General features: G+C 34.3%; 1 protein-coding gene across 1 annotated transcript in view; it reads left to right on the top strand.

The window, feature by feature from the left end:
- LOC137239356 (uncharacterized) overlaps nt 1-23,127 on the top strand; it is a 36,994-nt gene that overhangs the window by 12,335 nt on the left and 1,532 nt on the right. Inside the window, exon 2 of the mRNA XM_067764557.1 lies at nt 6,092-6,169. The gene's annotated coding sequence lies outside the window, so the exon portion shown is untranslated. The remainder of the gene's footprint in view (nt 1-6,091; nt 6,170-23,127) is intronic.

Below are 23,127 nucleotides of genomic sequence, written 5' to 3' on the forward strand. Positions count from 1 at the left end.
TTTTGTAAACATTTTTGCATGGACAAGTATCTCATCTTAACATAAAACACCTAATACATCTTGGAATCATTGTTACATATCAGTCATTATAGTGAAACAAAAAATAGAGCGTTCTTTACTAACCTAAAATATTAATACAGATATTTTTGGAAAATTTTTACTCTTAATGGTACGTAGAAAATTTTGAATTTCAATAAATTTATGGATACATTAGAATTTTAAAGAAAACACAATTTTGCCTCAGGTATTTCAATTAATTTTAGTCGCGGCGTCAGCTTGGAAGAAATCACCGTGACTAACTGTCTGTGACGGTATGAAACTCACTCGTCATCACTTACCTATAATTTCACTCACATACCAATCAAAGCTCTGTTCAAACCATGTGATATTATTATGAACTTTGAGTTTTGTGGCATTTTCTGTGACATCAAGTAGAAGATATCTGCACATATAACTGATTCATTGTTTCAAATTGAGGAGAGCTGTGATTTTGTCGTGTGATTGCATTACATGATAAATTGTGGCAGATAAGCTTTAGAGGTTTGGTCTGAAATGTCTTTTGAAATGCCTAGAACTGGTCCACAATTAGGTTAGGTGGTAGCTTCACTGGTAGGGGAAGCTCCCTTGGACAGCATGAAGGTCCGTTGTTATACCACATAAAATAACGGTGACGTAAGCTATAGCTGACCGCCACCGTGGTATGATGGTAGCGTGCTACGCCTACCACACCGAATATCCTTCGTTTACGCCCCGGCAAAGCAACATCAAAATTTTAGAAACAAGGTTTTTCAATTAGAAGACAATTTTTCTAAGAGGGTTCGCCCCTCGGCAGTGTTTGGCAAACACTCTGAGTGTATTTCTGCCAAGAAAAGCTCTCAATGAAAACTCATCTGCCTTGCAGATGCCGTTCGGAGTCGGCATAAGACAAGTAAGTCCCGTCCCGCCAATTTGTAGGAAAAATTAAAAGGGGCGCGACGCAAATTGGAAGAGAAGCTCGGCCTAAAATCTCTGCGGAGGTTATCGCGCCTTACAACGAAATAGTTTTGAATGAGACCGATCTCAACCTTGGATACATTCTCTGGAGATCCAAGTGAGTCGCGACCGAAATACTTTCGTCTAGTTCTAGCAAAAGCTGGCCAATCAAGCATGGAGTGACTCGATGATTCCAGTATATTGACACGTACCATATGGATTCCCATTTGGCTGTGCCCTGTCAAAACCCCATCGACCATTGATAGATGAGCCTTAGGGAATACGATTATTTCGGCAGACCTCCTGCCATATACTCCCGGCCAAAATAATCTTGCTACCCTGCAAGAGGTGGTGTTCGATTGCTGAGCTAATTCAAGGCCCATCTATGCGGGAGCAGACCACAGGTGGCCAGGTGTTTCAATTATACCGATGCGAGCTAAAAGATCCGTCAGACAGTGGCCCCAGATAACACTATGGCCCGGGACCCAGATACTCTTAATCTTAAAATAGTTTAATGCAATCGAAAGCGAGGCCAAGCACTCCCAGACCACCATCGTTCGCAGTATAGTTGAGCTCATGGCCTTGATATCCGCTTGGCTATTCCAGTATACTTTAAATTCCCTAACCGTAGTAGCACTGGGTAGCATTTCATCCACCGCTTCTTTAATCGCGGCAGCTACAGCTTGAAAGGTGCTCCAATTATCAGCCATTTTAAACTTGTGGCTACATTTAGCTCCCTCCACCAACCTTTCCATCCAACTTCGACCTATCCGTGAAAGAATTAACTGGTCACTGCCCTAGACGAGTCCCCTTTCCCATTTCTCTTACGGGGAGAGACTGTGGTGTAGCTTGCACAGGGAACAGTTATCGGCCACAATAGTCCGTCCTGGTAAGAAGGCTAAAGTACCGGAAGTCAGAAAGCACATAGCCCATATCATGAAGCCTGACCAACAACCAGGCCGCGGCCGCCTTTCCCGCAATATCTACTGGATGTATGTTCATCATGACTTTCAATGCCAAGGTAGGTGTTGTTCTAAAAGCGCTGCTGATACAAATCAGCATCGTTCGTTGTACTGACACTAATCTTCAAAAAGAACCATTAATTTGTTATTACAACACCTACGCTAGACCTGCTTTTTCTTCAGTATCGAAAGCAGTCTTTCTCTATAAATATAATGCATTGGAATGAAAACGTACTACTATGAGTCCTATCATTTTAAAGAAATCCCCTAATCTTTTCGAACATCATATTTTCTGTTATGTATGTATGTATGTATTTTCGTCAGATGTTGTTCCTATGTTGACTCTCATATGCATTCAAATATATTCTGCCACTTGAAAACCTAAAAAGTCAGTTGTAAAAAAACGAATATGTAATGCGCGTCTTTGGTATCACATAGCTTTGTCTAGCCGTCTAGTTTTTATATTTTTTCAGGTGTTGAACCTTATTGCACTTGGTCGCCGAAAGCCATACAATTTTTTCATTTATTTTGTTATGAAAAAAGCTATTAAAACTTAAATTCAATATTCTAAATTTCAAATGCATCGTAAATTTGCGGTGATATGTACATATGTAAGTGGTTTACATGCCGAGGTTATGCATGGAATTTCAAAGCTCGCAGGCGTTTCAAATGATAGCTACGATAATACAGGAAGGAAAAAAAATTTTAACCTTAAAAAAATACAGTAAAAAAAATAAATTAAAAATGAAATTTTTTTTTGCGTGATTAAGTGGGATTTGCGTTCATTTTAATGCATGAAAACATTTTTTTAAATGAAATTTTTAATTCTTCTTTATTAAAAAAAACCTTGACTTCAGGACGGACAGGTGATAGATGTTTCGATTATGCAAATTAAATTTAATATAAAAACAATAACTAAACAAATTTTTTAAATGTTAAAATAAAAAAATAACATAAAAATAATACAAAATACATATAAATATTTTGAAAAAAGTGAAAAAGCTTAAGAAAAGATAAATTATTAAAAAAAACTAATTGTTAATACATCCCAGAGCACGGGGAAAATGTGTCAATAAAATATGACACTATGGCGGCATTGCTATCAAACAAGTCCAATTTTCACATCCATTCTGCAACAGATGTCGCAGTGTTGTGAATATCAATTGACACGAACCAGAATAGAAGTAGGATTAATGAAGACAAACAAAAAACCGCTGTGATGGCTGAATGGTTATAGCAGCGGCGCCTAAACGTTGCCGATGAAGGAATTTAGCAGTTCCCGAAATGGATCTATACAACGAGCTTTGGCAGTTGTCTAAATTTTGTCTTTCTTCTATTCTAATTTAAAAATTTTTTCAATTAAGAAAAAATTTATCATAACAATAATAATGATAAAAAATTATTGTTAGGCCTTGAGCTCGATTCGAACCCGCGATATCAAAAAAAACTAAATTAAAAAAAAATTCACCGTTATTTGTCGGTCACAGCAGTATAACAGGTAAAAATTTAATAAAAAATTAGAAAAAGAAAATAAAAATAAAAATACAAAAAAGATTAGGAACAGCAACAGAATAATAAAGAAATAAAAAAGTAAAGAAAAAGAAAAAATTTAAAAGATCAAAGTAAATATAAACTTCAAAAAATTTTTAACAAAAAAGAAAGAAAAAATAAATAAAATTAAATAAGAAAAAATAACAAAATTAAGCATTAAAAAAAACAGTAAAGGAAATAAAATGATTTAACAAAAATAAAAAAAAAAAATTATAAAAAAAAAAAAAAATTTTTAGAATAAAAAATTATTTGTACGATTAAGTGGGAATCGCCTTCGGTTTAATACAGGAAAAAATTTGTTTACATAAATTTTTTAGTTCTTATTTATTTAATAATAACAATATGACATCAGGACGGACAAAGTCATAGCTATTTCGATTATACAGATTTAATTGAATTGAAAAACAATAATTAAAAATTTGAAAAAAAAAATAAAATTAAAAAAAAAAAACTTAAAAAAATAAAATAAAATTAAAAAAAAAAAACTTAAAAAAAAAACTTAAAAAAATGATTATTAAAAAAAAAAAAATCACCCTTATTTGAAAGTCACAGCAAAACTTAAACGTTAAATAGCTGTTTTGAGCATCGTCCATTGATACTTTAATGTCTAATGTTTTTATATAAACATTATTATATAGACATACACAAACGCATAATTTTTCCAGCTGCGCAATGCAATGCTTGTGATATTTTTTTTACTTTCATAAGCAGAGAGAATATTAATTTCATAAATCGACACATCCAGACGGAGCTTCTATATAAAATACGATTGTCTATATTAATTTCGTTGCGCGCATGTGGTTTTTTATTGAAAACAAGAACAAATCCATTTTCACTTTCTTTGTTTTCATATTGAAAAAAAAAGAGAGAAATGCACGCCTTGTAAACAATACACTCAAATGCTGATAAATTGATTGCATTTATTTATTTTTGTATTTTTTTCTGAGAAGCGTGTGATATGTTTTTAATTTTATTGTTTATTGTTATTCTTTTCATTTAATTAATCTTTTAATAACTCAGTCGGGTGTGATTGTTGTGAAATCTCTGAAACGCAGAGCGAGAGTGCCATTTTCATAGGTTTTTTTTTGTATCCATGTATATGATGATTACTAAAAAACTCCCGCAAGCTCTACTGAAATGTTTACAGTAAACTGCAGCGAAATCATCCGAGAATTCGACAAAACAGACTTCTGTGACGGCATCTACATATTTTTTTTTTCGCAATCACGCCTACCAGTACTGGCAGTCGTAGGTCCGATCACAGCTCTCTACCCAAACAATTACCTGCGAATTGTCGCAGGAAACTGCACATATTGATTCATAGCGCCAGGAAAACACCATCTCTAGCAGCTTACTGCGGCATCTAGCAGTGATTCTAACTGCTGTTGCTAATTCGTCTGCTGCGACGGGAGCTGCGATTGGCGCTGTGATTACGAATTTTGCTCTTCTATCACTGACACGTATAAAAATCGCTGCGGTTGATCACAATCACAAATCATGTTGATCCCCAAAAATCGCAGAATCAAATCTTGAATTAAGGCACTGGCGAACCGGAATGTGAGTCAGTATTCTAGAAGGCTCAACGTGATCATATCATATCGCTTTCGAGACATTCAGGCTTATACGGAGCGTATCGAATGTAATTTCAGTCAAAGAAATTTTCAACATCGGCAATAGACCCCAAAATTTTCGGGAAGTGTCTTTACCAAAATTGAGGCAAGGAGTCAACCTCGGGCTTAGAATCATTTCAGTTTTTATGCTAAATATGGGTTTTTGTCTTCCCAATATATATATAACATGCTTTAAAAGATAACAAAACTTTTCAAAAATAAAAAAAAGTATATATATGGTCTATCTGCATAATTTTTAAGCAGTTTTTAGCTATTACTCTCCCTTGCTCTCTCTCCCCCTTTTCCTTATCTTTTTATTCACTGTTCCCTCTGCCTTTCTCTTTTTATGCGTCTATTTCTTCTCTCTGTATTTTCCCTCACTTCTTTTCCGCTCCATTTACCCATATCTTTCTATCTTTGTTCAACTCTATCTTTTTCGCCTTCCCTCCTTTCTCTTTTCTCTAGTACTTCTCCATCACTTTTCCCAGTCTCAGTCCCAGTTCTAGTCCAAGTCCCAGTCCCAGTCGATCCCTGCTCCATTTCCCGAAAAAAGTGACATTAATACTAATCTAGACAAAGGGCTAAATGCCCAATTTCAGGTAAATCGAAACAAGAACAGAATTCGTTCAAAAAGATCGGTCCCTGGCCCTCTTCCCGGAGAAGAAGTATCGTAAATATTTACCGAGGCAAAGGATATACTAAATTTCAGGAAAATCAAACTGTGAATATAATTTGTTCGAATAGATCGGTCCCGGCTCAACTTCCCGTAAAGAAACCTCACAGGAACGCTATCCTATCTTTCAAGTTTGGATTAAATTGTACACGGTGTGCAAATATGATTAAATCAAATCGGTTAAGTAGCTTAGGAGTCCATCGCGGACAAATAGAGTGAAAGGAAATTTATAAATACTAAGATGTATAATCGATTAGACTTTTTACTGCTTAACAATAAACATTGATATATCTAATAATTGTCCTTTTTTCATATCATTTCAGCTTGTTCGACCTGTTCCAACATCTATGGAGTTTCATCTAGACAGTGCAGAATACTGTCAAGCACAGCACAAATAAAAAGTAAGTTTCATAAAGGTAAAAATGTTCCTATTATTAATGCACGAGCATACCAGACAGCCGCGGGTTTGTCCGAGCTTTGGTTTATCTGCCTTTAAAAAAAAATTATGAAATTTCTATTGCAGTCTGTCTTAAGAGGACAGGGATGATTCCTCTTTCACTTCATTTCTCACTAACTCTTTCTCGCTTTTTTTTGTCATTTTCTCTCCAACTGCACCCTCACCTACACCTAAACCTCCACCAACCCTTTATCCACATAATTATAAATTTTTCGAATAGTCGGTGCGTGTTCGACTTCGTGGTTATACTAATACTATAGTATACTACCCAAGTTCCAAATCTTAAGCAAGTCGCAACATAAATAAGAATAGTTCGGTTCCGTGTGCACTTTCCAGAAACTAGATACCCTATTAAATGACACTCGTATATTATGCTGGCTTGCTGGCATACAATGTCGAAAATTCCAGTTTAACTGACGAATAAGAACCAAAACAATACTTTGGAACAGTTTTTCTAAACCCTCACTTCGGCAGTGGTTTGGCAAACCATCCAAGTATATTTGTGGCATGAACTTCTCATGTGACTCAAAGAAGTATTCAAAATTTTATAGGACATCCAATTTTGTCTTGCTGCCCTTGGACTCTGTTGTATAACACCATTAAAACTCGAACGCTAATTGTTTCTGAAATAATATAAAGTGTGCCTAAAAGTATGTAACATTTAGTGCTGCATCTGCTGCATCTGCTGCATGGCATTGGGACTGTCTGTCATCTGAGCTTCTATCTTTTGGCGATCAGGTTTTAGCAACACTGATATCTATAATATGAGAACTGATATCTATAATCTGAGAACTGATATGCTCGGAATCTTACATTTCTATGAATCAACTTAAGCCTCAAACTTTTTTTCAGGGTGAATCATTGATTATTGTGTTTTTCAATTTAGGCATTTTATACCTTCTTTCGAGGTCAGTTGGAAATACTTTATTTGGCAAGAACCAATACCTCAAAGGAACACAGTCTTCCATGTGAAGGATGATGATTTCTAAAATAATGTAGAGTGCGCCTAAAATTATGTAAGATTTTATGCACTATTTTCTACATGGCAGATATACTATTTGCATCGACTGGCTTTCTTTTGCCGGTCAGTTTTGTCTGTACCAGTACCTAGAATCTGGGAGCAGGTGTGATCGGAATCTTACTGTTCTATAAATTTACTAAAGCCAAAAATTATACTCTACTCAAGTCCAATCATTGATTATGCTATTTTTTAATCTATAATATAAAAATAAGTCGAGCTTTCCTTCCTAACGCTATAACTCCAGAACGCACGAACCGATTTCCACGGTTTTGTATTCGTTGGAAAGGTCTCGGGCTCCGTGAGGTTTATAGCAAATTCAGGATCGACGCACAGAGTCTCGAGATATAGGCCAAAATGTGGACCCGGGTACCCCTAGAATGTGTTTATAGAATATGGATATCAAATGAAAACTGTTAATGAGTGCTTTAGTAGAGGGTAATTTTCAAGGGGTATGAACCCTGGGTGACTTGGGTCTCGATATATAGGCCAAAACGTGGACCCGGGTACCCCTGGAATGTGTTTATAGAATATGGATAAAAAATTAAACTGTTGATGAGTGCTTTAGTAGAGGGTAATTTTCATACCCCTGAGTGACTAGGGTCTCGAGATATAGGCCAAAACGTGGACCCGGGTACCCCCAGAATGTGTTTATAGAATATATATATAAAATTTGATATCTGTTGATGAGTGCTTTAGTAGAGGGTAATTTTCATACCCCGGTGGGTGACTAGGGTCTCGAGATATAGGCCACAACGTGGGCCCGTGAACGCCTAGATAGTGTTTTTACATTATGGGTATCAATTTGAAGCTGTTGATGAGTGCTTTAGTACAGGGTAGTTTTCATACCTATTGGTGACTATGGTCTCGAGATATAGGGCAAAACGTGGATCAGGGTAACACTAGGATGTGTTTTTACATTATGGATATCAAATTGAAGCTGTTGATGTGTGCTTTAGTAAAGAGTAAATTTTACACCGCTGCATGACTAGGGTCTCGAGATATAGGCCACAACGTGGGCCCGTGAACGCCTAGATAGTGTTTTTACATTATGGGTATCAATTTGAAGCTGTTGATGAGTGCTTTAGTACAGGGTAGTTTTCATACCTATTGGTGACTAGGGTCTCGAGATATAGGGCAAAACGTGGATCAGGGTAACACTAGGATGTTTTTTTACATTATGGGTATCAAATTGAAGCTGTTGATGTGTGCTTTAGTACAGAGTAAGTTTTAAACCGCTGGGTGACTAGGGTCTCGAGATATAGGTCAAAACATGGACCCGGATACCCCTAGAATGTGTGTGTATTATGGATATCAAATGAAAGCTGTTGCTGAGAACTTTAAAGTAATTTTCATTGTGATATTCGATTTAGTTCCATCAACCTGGCAAAACTGATAAATATGCATGCGAAGTCGAAATAAAGACGTGAATTAATAATACCCACATACCTATTTACATACGTCCTATTCGATTTGCCTAAAATTTGCCTATATTATTGTTTACGATGCTTTTTTTCCGGGAAGTAGACCAGAGACAGACTGGGACTGGGATTAGGACTAGGACTGGGACTGAGACTCGGAGTGGGACTGGGACAAGAAGTGGGACTGGAACAAAATACATACCACCCTCTGGGACGGCAATAAGATATGAAAAAGAATGAGAAAAACTTGAGAGAAGAGAAAAGAGAGAAGGAGACTGAGAAAGAGATAGAATGAGACGAAGATGGAGATAGATGAAGCGAAAAATACGGAGGGAGGAGTGAATACAAAGATTAGGAAAAAGTGTAGAGGGGCGAGGGCAGAGTTAGACTGAAAAAGCTTATTAAAATGTATGCAGAAAGACCAAATTTAGGGCAGAACAACGTCTGTCGGGTCTGCTAGTTCTCGTATAAAACCCTAGTTTGGCAAGCATAAATCCTACATTCACAAAGCCAAATGCTTACTACTTCGTAGTCGATTAATTGAAATTAGCTCATTTGATATTATTGCTTACTGGGTGATCTTTTTTAATTAAATTATGAACGTGTATGTCTGTCGATTTTTGCCAAGTCAAATAAGGCACCTACAATTAAACACTAACTTGCCATGTGGTCCTTAGTGTGTTAATCTTCACAACAGCTACTTAATCAACCAGGCGTAAAGCGGCAATTAAATTAGAATCATTTTCACATAACTTAAGGCATAACTAATTAGCTATAGAAAGTAGAAAAGCGTCAGAGCTCCGCCATTTAGAGACAATTATTATGTCTAAGTAATGCATTTAGCTACCAACTAATGATTTCTTTGCTTTTAGCATAATAAAAATAAAATAAATCTAAACTTTAAGAAACATATTAAATAATTTTTTTTATTTAGAAAAATTAATTGCCGCTAATCTCTCAAGTATAACGCTAAATCATACAAAAACGAGAAAAGTTATTTACGAGAACTTTTTTGTTTGGTTGCATTTTTTCTCGTCAATTTCACTTTCCAGCATTAATTCCCAGAAAAAATTGTACAATCTTTGTTTTATAATATATCTTTCTATTGCTATTCGCTGTTAATTTTTTACGATGCTGCTTTTATTTGTTTTTGTTAATTGCTTACTAAATATTTTTTAGCATGTTTTCAATTTATGAAAATGTCCCTTTTATGGTGTAAGCGCTTTGACAAAAGGTCAACAAAAGTCAATTCGTTTCTCCCTTACATATACATTCATAAACATACCTACATTTGTTTGTATAATATCAGCTTTTATTTGCATTTCGTGGAACGTAATTTGTTTTTATTTCCCCATTTTTTGTTTTGCTTCTGTTTATTTGTATTTGTATGTATTTTGGCAAATTGACAACAAAAATATTTTCTATTTATTAATAACTAAACATTTATAGGGTGCTCAAGTGGTGCTCTTTTACGTCAACAGGCTTTGAAAGTTGGTATTTTTTCTAAAGAAACCTTGGTTTTAAGCAAAGTTTGCAAGCTTTTGCTGCAAATGCAAAAGCTCAACTCATTAAAAGCTCACAACAATAAGACTTTTATTCCCCAAAAGCTTTTATAGACAAAACCTAAAAAGTGCAAGTGCGAAAGCTGCTGAAACTCAAAGCTTTTCCAATACAAAAGCTTTACAATTACATTGACCTTATTCTTATATCACATATTTTTTGTTGATTTTTTATAAAACGAAATCGTAATTAATAATTAAATTTAAAAAATTTCAAGTGCAAAAGCTGCTGAAACTCAAAGCTTTTCTGATACCAAAGCTTCACAATCACATTGATATTATTCTTATATTAAATATTTTGTTGTGATTTTTTTTATAAAAAGAAATCTTAATAATTTGAAAATTTAAAAAATTTCAAGTGCAAAAGCTGTTCAAACTCAAAGCTTTTCTAATACCAAATCTTCATAATCACATTGACCTTATTTTTATATGATATATTTTTTGTTGATTTTATTAGAAAACGAATTAATAATTTAATAATTAATAATTAAAAAAATTTCAAGTGCAAAAGCTGCTGAAACTCATAGATTTTCCAATACAAAAGCTTCGCAATAACATTGACTTTATTCTTATACCAAATATTTTGTGTTGAGCTTTTTAATAAAACGAAATCTTAACCCCTTCAAATAGTTAAGCGCCAATTAAGTAAGTAAGGATGCTTTTAAGGAAATCATAATTTGTATCTACTGCCGGGTGTTTCTGTTTTTCACACCAGCCAGCGTGACTGAGCATTCACAAGTTCTTTCAATCATAAGCTTCAGTTAATTCACAATATCGACTGCAACTAATCGTATTAAAACACATTTTGTTAAGTAAGGAGACTTGAGAGAGACAGGCGTTGGCGTGCTCCCAATCGGTGTCAGTTATGTCGAAACCGGCGTGACTAAGCATTCAATTCAAAATATCGACTGTAACTAATCGTATTTAAAAAAAATTTGATCAGTAAGCTCTTATCGAAAGCTATCCTATTATATAGTAAATGAAAATTACAGTCTTTCAAGCTCATGTAACTCACATGGCTTAAGCTGGAAAGCTCTTCTTATTACTGGTTTTCTTAGCACGATACTTCGGACCTTATATAAAGAGTTACTTTTTGCCACACTAACTGCGGATCGATTTTTAAAGTTACTAAAAAGTTCAAATTTAACTTGATTTTACTTCGTAATCTTTCACCAAAAGCTTTAACATGTCATAGTTAATGTGAGGAATGACTTTATATACAGGAACTTTTTGTTCGCAGAGCATTTTTTTAGCTTACGCTTCACGTCTTCAGCTCTGATGAACTGACATTTGCTATATTGAAATGTCAAAGACACTGGACTCCCGACTGTAAGGTGATTTGAGGCGTTGTGTTGCGTTACAGAGCAGAAGCTCATGTAAAGTTATTCAAAAGCTCTAGGAAAAGTTTCAGCTACTTAATATTTGATATAACTTTGCCAAACAAAAGTAATCAAATGAAAGCTTAATTGATCAAAAACCCAGGCAATCAACGGCTTTCGCTTACAATCTGCAGTGGTTTAACAATCGCTGTTATATGGTACTCTCCAGACATAATTGAGTGTAAAAATATAAGCAAGCTTTCTTTGAAAGGTTTTTTAAATAAGACTTGCACAAAACCTCGCTTAAATATATATTGAATGCGAAAGCTCTCACCCACAGAAAGCTTTTTCAGTTAATAGTTAGCCACATCTGACTCTACTTCAAAAAAGCTCATGCGACTCGCTGGCGTTTTGATTCGAAAGCTCCAGTAAGCTTACACTTAACGCTTTACATGCCGAAACTTTTAAGTATCAGCAAGGTTTGAAATTTTAAAATTAAATTTACCATACCGTTGGGCAATTGTCACTTTCTGTTACTGGACGGCAAAAGCATTTGACGTTGTATGACCAAGTCTGTGGTCAAATTTGACCTAATGAAAACCAAGCATACATTTTTGCTACATCAAGGTGCTCTTTACTTTTGCTTAAACTAACTGGCTAAGGTTGCCCTTTGTTTTTCTTATTGCAACACAATTACAAGCATATAGCTTAAGCAAATGTCGAACTCACTTATGTCGTGATAATCCTCAAATCAATTTACATCAATTGTGAAAAACGTTTGCATGCCAACTAAAAGCACCAAGCAATGATCAGCGTAGCTTATGGAAAATGGCGCGTCGCACAGTGGCGCCTTTTGAGTTTTTTCTTTGCAAAAATCATAACTTTTGAACCAATGAAGATATTTTAAAAATTTAAAATGCAAATGAAAGCTAATTATTTGAAGTTTTATTGTGTGAAAGCTCAGAATGTCACAGATACAGGGTGCTTCAAAATTCGTCAAAGTCGAAAATTTTTAGAAAAATGCAAAAACAAAATTTTTTTAGTAAAAAATAAAAAAAAATAAAATGAGATTTGTCTTATAATGACGTACTTAAGCATTAAATAAGATAAACTAATGATTTTGATAAGATAGCGTGGCGCTGCCCACTTATTATAAAAAGTTGTATCTAAGTAGTCACGTAATCAATAACTACCAAAATCGATAGACGTATTGTTTCTTTTAAATGGCAATACTCTTATAAAACTCAAATGTCCGTTGTTGGTGACACAATAACAAGGTGCTTCAAAATTCATCGTAAAATTTTAAATGTTTTTTTTTTAATTTACAAGCCAAATATGTATTTTATTAATAACTAAAAGTTATTGAAAGTGGTTCAATGAAATTTTATTTGAGCTAAAGATTAAACAGCCAACGAATTTTGGAAAAAGGGAGTAGCATTGCCCATTTATGCTAAAAAGTTTGATCTTAGTAACCGCTTTACCAATTTGTACCAAACTCGATAGACGTATTGATTTCTATAAAAATTTAATACTCATTCGAAGGCGAAATGCCTAAGCTTTAAAATAAATTTGATAAACTTTAGAGAAATGCAATAACGAAAAGTATATATTTATAAAAAACTTAATTAATTCTTTTTTTTGAAATAAAAAATTAACTTGTACATAGATATCTTATTTTTCAGTAAAGTAACAAAATTGATTAGTAAATCTCTTTTTCATTGTTGTGATAAGAAGTGAGAAACTTATTTTATCTTAACATAGTCATAGTCACTGGAACCATTTCTGAGCTATACGCATCTGTAAGATCTTTTTGTGTTCTTACATACCTCATAGATGATATGACTGGATCAGAAGCGATAGCTAACATGTTGAAAAGGTCTTCGTTTTGTCTAACTTGTGATACTTTGCAGGTGTTCATACATCTATATCTTTTGTAGTCCTTGTTCTTAGATTCTTGAGCTTCTTCAGACAATTCTCCTAATGGTAAGCACTGGTACTCTATTAAATCTTTTCCACGAGCTAAAATTTTATGTACCGTTGGTGTAAGTTTCTTCTCAGGTTACTTTTGATGCAGCAACTCTGTAGTTTTAGATGCATATTCTCCAAATTTGGGTCCATTAACTTGTTCATGGCAGTTTAAAATATTTAAAATTACTCCCAATGTTTTCACAATATCTCTATCAACTCCTGTTATGCGAGCAGTCACTTCATCGTTTTCAAAAAATCTTCTTGAGCAGTTACCAACATTTGTATTTCCGTATCCATACTTTGGACAGTCAACTCTAAGGCCAATCTCTTTATAGAATGCATCCTGAATTATTTTTTTTCTCCTTACATGTTGTATTGTCGTCGAAAACTTCTCCTTGTTGTGGTAGTGTATAAGCCAGCGAGTGTATCTGACTAAATATTAATCTGTGAACTATATTTAAAAATACTATTCACTTTATTTAAGTAAACAGAATACTTAGTTCCTTAATCTCCAAAAGACGAATGATAATGTGCATTGTATGATGGATAGCTTTATATACCTACTCAAATTATTAAAATGAACTTCAGGCATACAATTCGTAACTAAAAAAATGTATGTCGTTAACAAGTTCCAATAACAAAAACGACCTTACGGCCGTACTGAATTATATATACCTGCTCAGGCGCGTATTTATGCCCAAGGTTGTTTAACTTTATTTGATGTAAAAAGTGAAGTTGCAGCTGGACGCAGGTAGACTTTATGAATTTAGATAACTGAATATTTCACAAATAACTACTGTTAATTTGACGGAGCACATATTTTAACATTTTTTTTTCCATCAAAGTTTTAAAAAGGGCCTAAAAATAGGCATTTCGAAAAACAGGTATATCCGCCAACTTTTAACAAAAAAAAAATTGTTTCAATCCTAAAAGAAAAAGAAGAAAAATTTGAAATTTTTCCCAATGTTGAAAATTGGTTAACTTTGAGCGGCTCTACCTGGTAAACTATAATTTTCTGTAAAAAAACAATTGTATATTCTTGATCCCTGGAAAATTCTCTATTAGAAACATGTATTAGAACGCTTTCATGATTTTTTTTTATTTTTGCCATGCTTTAACGACAGAGGCGCCACTGTGCGTCGGACAAAAGAGCGCTTTTTAAGTCCAATTTTATTTTTGTTTTCCTGTTTTTTCATGTTTTTTTTGACAGAGTTGTTAAGTTGTTGTCTTAAGTACAAAACGTTTAAAAGGTTAATTTACAAGACATTTTCATGTCATCTGTTAATAAATTTTTATCTAAAAACATTTTGCACACTTCAACAATATAATTTTAGCGATAAAATCAATTAATGATAAATTGCCACCCAGGGCCAACTCAGTGTTTTCGAGCTTAATTAATTTTGTCTTGGCGCCAAACGCTTTAGGTCTACGACTTTTTTTTTTGTGTTGACGTATTTTGTGAAAAAGTCGTTATTGCTTTAATGGGGTTTTAATTAATCTATGAATCATATTTATGTTATTTTATGGACAGAATTAGTAGTTAATAGATTTCAATTGAAACTTAACTGAGTAATTTATTTATATATTTTTTTGCAAAAAAAAAAATTATTGCTAATTGGTGCTTGATCTCATTTTTAATTAAAATAAGTTTTTGTTCTAGTTTCTAATATACTAGAAAATCAAGCCAATATCATAGGATTGACAAATAATAGAGACTAAAAGTATGAAAGCACCTTCAGCGCAGACTACTTACGCGGCCAAAGGAGTATAGCGTCATCCAACATTGGGCGGGCTGACTACCTAATACCAAGCCTGTGCTTCAATGTCGAATCTATAACCGAAGTTTGTTAGATCACGTTAAGGTATGAATTTTCGCATGCGCATTTAAATTGAGAGTTCCAAATGTTGCTCACGGGCGCAAAAAAAAACTCTGAAATTGAAAGTTCTCTTACAAATTGGTCCCAAAGCTGTTCTCCTTGTTCTGAAACCAGCTGCAGCTACAATCAAGAATTGGCCGAATCCCATCTGCTTTATACGAAAGATGATGTTACGTCTGCAGAAATACTCCCTCAAGGTTTAGCGAAGTGTTACTTATGTGTGCCGTCCTTTTTCCGACAGCATCGGGAACGATTTTTTTTGACTGCGCCACTTTTTGGTTCTGTGGATTTTAGTAGCGTTTTATGACAGGAATGCTTTACAGCAGTAATATTCTAATCCTCTTGAACCGCTAGGCTTGGCATTTTGATGTACGCTGTTCGTTGCGCTGAGATCAGCTAATTGAATCCAGAAAACTCTCTTTGGAAGTGGTATCGGGCCCATTTGATGTTAGAATGGGACTATATGGATTTCCTGTTTTTCAATGTACAAATACCTTGCCGTTCGGTGATATTCTGAGCCTGACACTATTATTATATAGTTTGGACTTTCAGGAAAGCTATATCGAACCTTTGTGAAATTTTTTTTGTTATGCATGGGGAAATTATTCAAAATTTGTTAATCTACTCTATATTTTAGATCCCTGTACTGCATTTGAGCCAAATAAAGTCTGTTTTTATCTCCACATATTGTTCCTTAGTGCAGATGCGAAATAGAGGATAATTCAAATTTAGAAAAATGTTTCTAACCATATCAAGCCAAAGCCGCCAAGTGTATTGTATTTCGCTTGAGGCTTTTGGCGATTTTGTTTTGATATAATGCTTTTCGAAATTGGCTTTTATGTTCGGGTAATAATATTAGGCACAAACCAATAAAAATACTGTGTTAAAATATGAGATACAAGTTAACACCCGTGTATGTCACCGCATTTAACTTACAACGCGTTGATCACAAACTAATCATCTGGTATCGCTCGGACGCTGCTTTTATAGCCGCATCTGTGCTATGTTTTCCTTACTTGCTTGCTTTCGCACACGTCTGAACTATTTGCGCATCACATTCTCGAATACTTCTCTGATGTATCAGTGTCTACTTAACGTTAATATTTGCCACAATTCATTGAAAAGAATGACGCTTGTAAAATTCACAAATCGGGTTTAAAATCCATGAATCAACAAACAGTTGTTCGCATTGTGGTTAATTCAATCCAGTTTCCTGTCAACCGAACACATTTGCTCAGTCAGTCAGCAGAGAAACTGTTGGTCTAAAGTTAACAATATTATGTAAAAATTACAGATTCTCAATTTATCGAACCGATTTTCCTGTTAAAAGAACTGTTTTGATTGGTTATTTCAACAGCGAACAACAGTCAATGTTCGGCAAAGACATCAACTTACATCAAGAGAAAGTTACGCTCACGGCGCTCACTGCTTTGTTTTTATGATCATAATACCGCAGAAATCTTTGGCAGATCAACCGCCTTCACTGTTATTCCAAAATCTGTTATTTTAACAGTTAATTGTTAAGTTAACAGTTATTTTTTTTATTTGGCCGCGGAAATGATCAATGCAGAATCAACAACTTGATCAAAATTGATTCAACAGCTACCAGCCACCATAGAAACTCAATCCTGCGATCAATTTTTAAATTAACTTTACAATGAACGAGAGATTTGAAACTTCGAAAACTGGTTCAAAACACGTTGGCAACTCAATATAAATTAAAATTTCGCTAGATGGCGCTAAGACTGACAAATTTACAAAATTCGTATATATGGCCCACTTAGGCTCAAGCTCGGAACATACATATCATAGCTACAGAACTTCGATAACCTTGGTTCTTCTACCAATTTGTAAAAAATAGTTGACTTAACGCTGTTGAACTGGCCCGTCTTGGAGGACCTCACATAGACTGAATGAGGTCATAGTGTTGATTTAAAATTCAACAAAGTGAAAGTGCTATATTCCGGCGAAATTTCAACATATAAAAGCGATTTTCAACGTGAGGTTTCTACACCCACGCTACAAACCTGATACGCGTTCTTCTTAAAAAAAATTACCTAAAACAACAATAACGTGCTTATTAGAATAACAATAAATGCTAGAGAATTAATAAAAAATGCACATGGGAAAGATAAAAACAACTAGATAAAAATGATGTCTTAAAATAGATACAAGAAATTTTAAGATATAACTCAAAAGATTGCAAGCATGCAATATCACATGGAAATAGAAATCAAAGCATGTTTATTTTTATAAAGATTGTGCATATGGTGTACAACATCGTGTATGTATACAGCGGCGAACAGAAAAACAGCAGTGACAGTTTTCACCAAATTTCGTGAGTTAAATTCATCTTCTTTTATTTACGTTATTTAAAGAAAAAACTTCTTCATATTGTAACCAACACTGAAAGAAAAATACTGGTAAAATCAACCGAAATGCGGGGCAATTTAACCGACATTTCTGGCAATTTTTATCCATCGCAACAAGATGTTGAATCAACTGCGCACAAATCGTTGATTCGTAATTGACCGTTTTAGTAGTCAAATGAACAAACAAAGTTGTTACGACAGCTTTGTACGGAAGTACCTATGTTGCGGAATTTGCAAGGCAGCTGAGTTTTTACTGAGATCTTTTCATGGCAGAAATACACTCGGAGTGCTTGCCGAACAGTGCCGAGGGGCGACCCCGCTTAGGAAAATTTTCTTCTAATTGAAAGACCTTATTTCTAAAATTTGTATGTTGCTGTGCCCGGGGTGTGAACCAAGGGTCTTCGGTGTGGTAGGCGGAGCACGCTACCATCGCACCACGGTGGCCGCCATATACATACGTAAATATGTGCATACATATAGTACACAGCATACATAAGTACAAGGTAGAGAGCGCAGTGAGCGTAAAATTCTCTTTGAAATTTGCTCATGCATTGACTGTTGATCGCTGTTGAAATGACCAGTGAGATCAGTTGAGTTGACAAAAAAAGCAGTTAGATTGATTAGGAATCTGTCAATTTAAGGAATTTTGTTAACTTAAGAGCGACAATTTCTCTTATGTTGAAATGACTAAACTAATTTGTTCGCTTGACAAAGAACTCGGTCGAATTAACCATAATTCGATCAATTTCACCGAATCTCTGTTAAGTCAAGAACAACAGAACCGATTTGTTGATTTTACTAGCACCATTTCTTTTAGTGAAGAAAAAGGCAAACCAATCTGAAAAACGTTTTCGAAAAAATTCGAGAAAAATTTACGAAAGTTTTGAACTTTTTATTTGAAGTTCTCTAACGTTTTTTTGAGTATGCAGTCTTGTAGTCCAATAAATTTTAGTCTAACAAAGAACATTTTAAGGTCTCTCAAAAATTGCATTAGTTTTTGACACTTGTTGTTGCGAAGGTTGTTTCAGTGAAAATCTCACTGAAAGCTCATCTGTTTTGCAGGTGCCGCTCGGCGTCGGCGTAAATAATGTAGCTCACGTCAATTTGTAGGAAAAATTTAAAGAAGCATGACGCAAATTGGAAGAGTTGTTCGGCGTAAAATCTCTGCGGAGGTGACCGCGTTGGTTTTTTATTTTTCGGATTTTCCTCCATACTAAGTGATAATTTTCTTTATATGAAACACTCTTCGGAAAAAATTCCCCAATTTTGAGCGAACTAGACCTTTTAGTTATTTATACTAAAACTGATTGGGCTACAAAGCTGCATACGCAAAAAATTTGCAGGACTCCAAATAAAAAGTTCGAAAAATTAGTAAAACTTTCTTGAATTTTCGAAAATATTTTTGAGAGTGTTCGTTTAAAAATTCATAAAAGTTTTTCCTTTAAATATCGGAAATGAAAAAAAAAGAATTTAATCGACAAAATTTGGTAAAAAATTCCACTGCTGATTTTCTATTCACTGCTATATATCTACATATATACAAATGTATAGTATTGTATATTTATTACTTACGATGGCGCAGCAAATAAATTAAGCGACAAGAAAATGTCAGCGTCGAGCCAAGAAGATACGTAAATGGGGAACAAAAAAAACCATTAGTTAATGACAAAATTAACTCAACATGACAAAACTTATTAATTTACAAACCTTTTAAATTTAATATGCTATAGTATTGTGACGAATATTAGCAGTTCTATAAATCACTATGTTGCTAATAAATAAATGCACAACAACAGTAAGCAGACACATATATGTACATGTAAACATCAAAGCAAGCTGCCACACATACATGTAAACCGCTAAGCTAACAGCAACTAACAAAATCAGCATAGAGAATATTTCACATACATAAATGTAGTCGGCAGCTAAGACCAGAAGTAGTTACACACACACGCGCATATAAATAGAGGAAAAACGTATAAATATCAGATACGTAAAGGATATATAAATAAGCCTGTTCGCGAAAAATCTATACCTTAGGTGAAAAGAGTGAACGAGGTATCCTATTGTATAAAAGCAGCGCCAGCTGAGGAATAAGGAATTTGTTTGATTTAAATATACTATTAGTGAAGTACGGGATAATTGTAATTGTGAAGTATTACTCCCAAAGTAGTCTAAATAAAGAACGTGTTGTTATACTCATTATTTGAGTTGATTATTTGACAGTTCAGAGATTCGAACGTTAACAGAAACTGCAAAATAATCAGGAATTTCTCAAAAATTCGTTACAGTATTTATTTTATTTTAATTCTTCCTTCATCCTTACTTACTTACCTTACTACTCTCCTTTCTAAACCAAGAAATTGACAAATTGATTTGTACTCAAATAACTAGAAAGCGCAAGTCAATCGCGCTGTTGTGAAAATATTTTATTTTATAATGCAATCTATATATATAAAATTCAAATTATTTATGTAGGTACAGATCGAGTTGCGTCCTAAACGGATCGACCGATCAACCAAATTTGCACAACCCACTAGAAACCTTCCAAGGATGATCATAGGCTAAAAATAATATCGATATATAAAAGAGGCGTGGCACCTCCCATACAAAATGAACATTTGGTACTACATAACTCTGAAGGTATTCATGCTAAAACATTGAAATTCAGTGAGGAGTTATATGAGGTCAATCCCTAACACCCCCAAGAAAATGTGGGGTGGGGGATAAGGGGGCGTGGCACCTCCCATATAAATGAAATTTATCATACTGCATATCTCTGGATGTAGTAATGGTAGGATAATGAAACTTGGTAAGGAGCTATATGAGGTTAAGTCCTAACACCTCCAGTAAAATGTGGAATTGGGGAAAAGAGGCGTGGCACCTTCCGTACAAATGGGATTTTTCAGAACTATGGCTGCCGTACAAACTTGGGTCATTATAACAGGTAAAGTTTGACAAATGGGACTTTCAGAATTATGGCTGCCTTAAAAACTTAGGTTATTTCAACACGTTAAGTTTGATTGCAGAGTTGAGTTTGGCTGTTATTCCTTTAGTATTCTTTTATGTTATCTTTAGGGTTGGTATTTTTGGATACGCCTGGAGGAACTGGAAAAAAACATTTCTGTTTAACTTGATATTAATTGATATAAGAGCAAAAAAAGAAATCACTATGGCAGTTGCTTTCTCAGATACCGCGGATACCCTTTGTGTGGTGGACGTAAAACTCCGCATTTAAATGATACTATCTGCAAACATCTAATACACCGATGTGTAACATAGGCACACGGTCAGGCCAAAGTGGGGGTGTGCGATGTGTGCACCATGACTCAGAAACAGTCGCTGCAATTTTAGACCGAACCCTTAAGAATTTAAGGTGTAATGATCTTCCCAAAGGTGGTGGTATTTACGTACAAAAATTTACTCTCTTTAGGAATATGAGAGGGCATTTTGGCGGGAATACTTCAGCAGCAGCTTTTGCTAAACAATTTCTTGAAATTAATTATGGCGAAATTCCTATTTCTTTACTAACAGATTTGATTTCTTTTCCTGCAAGTTTTTGAGAAATTATGACATCACCTGAAACTTTAATATCTAATATTTCTTCCAAATATTGAATCTATCTTTACAAATTATAAATTGCTTTGAGAAAAGGCATTTTAGACACCTTAAAATGAGGATGTTAATATCACTAGAACCAAGACAACTTATCACTCTATTAACACAGTCGTGGAAGAGTCCCAAGCTGTGCATAATTTCTCCTCATCGATTGATCCTTAAAAAAGGGCCCATAATATCATAATATGTATGCTTCGTTATTTCGATCTCCACGCTTATGTAGTGGGACAAGGCTTTTCATCACAAAACTTTTACGAATGTCATTGAAGCAATTCATTTATCGGAAAATTTCGAAAACAAAAAAGTTTAAAACCAAGGATTCTATTGATACCGATATATTTGTCTTTTCAATTTTAAATGCCTCAAATTTCCTATCCCTATCAATGAAGCTCTAGGACGATCATTAGATGCGAATCAAGGGATTGATGAGCGCAATACAAACCTTTATAGCTTCAGAGCTTCTGCAACTCAATTGTCAACCTCACCTACGCGAGGGGAATCCTGTTACAAATATGATTATATTATACAACAACAGTCGTTAGCTGTAGCAGAAGTCAATCTTACCAATTCATGTTTTATCCATGGCCAGTTACGTGTAGCTTATATATATTTTTATATTATTATATTTTTATAGAAACGTGGGGTAAAACCCACTGGCATAAGCTAGTATAATATAAATGCAGGTTTTCATAATTCAAAATTCCCACTTTTAAATTTTTGTATACTTATTAGTTTTTATTTATATGTGAAATTTAATTACACTAAAAGCAACTATTATAATGCATTCATTAAAAATTTCCTTTCGTGGTTATAGGTAACATTCTATTTTCACTTGAACAATGAATTTGTTTTTGTTTTTTTTTGTATGATGGCTACCGCCTTAATGCTCTTATATGATTATCCATTACCTAGATAATTTTGATGCATAGCTTATTTAATGGCGTGAAAATTTGTTTATGAAAATTGAAAGGTTGAACAAAGCACGGTACATTTATATTATAGAATCTAATGGATTAAAATTAAAATAGCGCTTTGTTGTGTCTATAGAATAATTGCATATAAAAGGTAAAATTTTTTGAAATGATAGAGAGAACTAATAGGAATTTTTTTTGTTTTAAACGATTTTTGTTTCTTAATAAAAATAACTTCAACTCTTGTTCGACTTGCTCAAGCTTTAAGCCTTTTACTTTAATTCGCATTAAGAGCTTTCACGAAGTTTCCACTTTCACTTTGAAAGCTTGCACGAAGCTTTTACTTGCACCAACTTGAGAAAGCTTCAAGCTCAATAAAGTATACATGACTGACCAGAAAGTAAAATTCATATTTTTTTATTTTAAAATGCTCTTTGATAGTTAAGGATATCCAAATAGAAAATGTTTGATGCTTCTTCCATTTCTTACATCTGGCCCTGGTTATCGTGAGCCTGTTATCAGCTTTTGAAGTTATAATCTTTACGTGGTTTACAAATACAAATACACTGGAGACAAATAATTTTTAAGCACTTAAGTTGCTAGCTTGGTCACGGCACCCCAATAGTTTTTCGTGGATTTTATGAGCTTTAAGCTTTGATGTCAATGTCGTATCGAAAAAAAATGTGTATTATAACACAGCTTTTTGCTCCAGTCGTCAGCCTTCAACCCAATTTATTCTGAAAAACAGTTTTGACAAGTCTTAGCACGCACGAAAGTTGAGGCAACGCAGTCTCCAACTAAAAACTGTCAAGACGTGGCAAAAGGAAGGTACGGCTTTA

The sequence above is a fragment of the Eurosta solidaginis genome, chromosome 2 (assembly GCF_040869045.1).
Source record: "Eurosta solidaginis isolate ZX-2024a chromosome 2, ASM4086904v1, whole genome shotgun sequence".
NCBI lineage: Eukaryota > Metazoa > Arthropoda > Insecta > Diptera > Tephritidae > Eurosta > Eurosta solidaginis.